Raw genomic sequence first — 1794 nt, 5'->3', positions numbered from 1 at the left:
GAAAGGTTTAACTTTTGGACCACTCTTGGGTTTTGTAGAATTGCTATTGATTGAGAAGTAAGAACCCTATTTCTGCTTAAGAACTTTTAAAATTGATTTTAGAGACTCATTTTTTAAAGGTCAACTATATGTTCCTCACTGCATTTCATTTATATATTGTTTAGCTATATTTTAAATAACATTTTACCCATAACACATAGGTGATTTAAAAAATTTTTACCAATAAAAATTCTTGAAGGGTTCAGAATAGATGATATGTTCAAAACAATTTAAAAGACCAAAATACTCAAGCATTTTGTATAATATAAGAGCTGCAGGCATTAAAGATGAACACATTCTTTGCATGCGAAAAGGGCTGGGTCTCAAGTGCTCGAGAACAGAGGAGTGGACAAAGAAACTTGGCACATCGACATGAAGGAATATTATGTAGCTGTTAGAGAAATGAAGTTATAAAATTTGATTATACATGAATAAATATGGAATGTATTATGCTGAGGTAAATGAGTCAGAAGGAGAGGGATAGACATAGAAATATTGCAACTCATTTGTGGAATGTATATAAAAAGATAATATGGTAATAAGTAGAGACAATAGAGATGAGGGCCAGGAGGACCGGTCCATGGTAGGAAGCTTGCCATAAATAATGGGGACTTCAGTTAGGGCAAAGAAGAGTCCACTATTACAATGATAGTCAGAAATAATCACACTAGAGAAGAACTGGGTACTGAAGGAGGTAAAGTGATATGCAAGATACCCCTTCAGTAAATATATTACAAACCATACTTACCTGGCAGGGGAGATACCATGATCACGAAGGTGGTTCCCCCAAGGAGAGGCTTATTCATTGCACTTCGATGTGCTGACCCCTGCGATTTCCCCAAATGTGGAAAACTCGACTGCATAATTTGTGGTAGTGGGGGACTGTATTTAAAAAAATATAAAAATAAAAAAATATTACAAACCACATAATCTAAAAGAGAGTAAAAGGGAGATAAATAGAAGAGAGAGTAGGGGCCAGAGAGATAGCATGGAGGTAAGGTGTTTGCATTTCATGCAGAAGGACAGTGGTTTGAATCCCGGCATCCCTATAGTCCCCTGTGCCTGCCAGGGGCGATTTCTGAGCATAGAGCCAGGAGTAACCCCTGAGCACTGCTGGGTGTGACCCAAAAACCAAAAAAAAAAAAAAAAAGAGAGAGAGAGTAAGTGAAAGTGAGGGAGAGAGAGGAGAGAGGGAGAGAAAGAGGGAGAGAAAGAGGGAGGGAGAGAGGGAGAGAGAAAGAGGGAGAGAAAGAGGGAGGGAGGGAGAAAGAAAGAGGGAGGAGGGAGAGAGGGAGAGAGAAAAAGGGAGAGAAAGAGGGAGGGAGGGAGAAAGAAAGAGGGAGGAGGGAGAGAGGGAGAGAGAGGGAGGAAGAGAAAGAGAGAGGGAGAAAGAGAGAGAGAGAGAGAGAGAGAGAGAGAGAGAGAGAGAGAGAGAGAGAGAGAAGAGAAGAAAAATGTTTTCCACAGAGGCAGGCAGGGAAGAGGGTGGAAAGGAAACTGGGGCATTGGTTGTGGGAAATGTGTACACTCTATGACTGAAACTTAACCACGAACTGTAAAAAAAAAAAACAACAACTGTATTAGGAACAACCTTGTAAAACACAGTGCTTTAAAAAAAGCCTGCGATTGATCCCGACACTGAACACCTCTGGGAATGATCCCAAAGCAGAACTCAGAGTAGTCTCCAAACCACCCTCTTTCCTCCTTATATGAGCTATTTGCAAACACCCCCATTTCTCCAAACACACTCCACCA

The 1794-nt window shown here is 40.6% G+C and overlaps 1 pseudogene; it reads left to right on the top strand.

The window, feature by feature from the left end:
- Nucleotides 1-779: 779 nt before the first annotated feature.
- On the top strand, nt 780-924 carry LOC126010174 (uncharacterized; annotated as a pseudogene).
- The last annotated feature ends 870 nt before the right edge of the window (nt 925-1794 follow it).

The sequence above is a fragment of the Suncus etruscus genome, chromosome 5, assembly GCF_024139225.1.
Source record: "Suncus etruscus isolate mSunEtr1 chromosome 5, mSunEtr1.pri.cur, whole genome shotgun sequence".
Taxonomy (NCBI): Eukaryota; Metazoa; Chordata; class Mammalia; order Eulipotyphla; family Soricidae; genus Suncus; species Suncus etruscus.
Note: the sequence above shows the minus strand (reverse complement) of the source record. Positions and strands in the feature narration are given on the sequence as shown.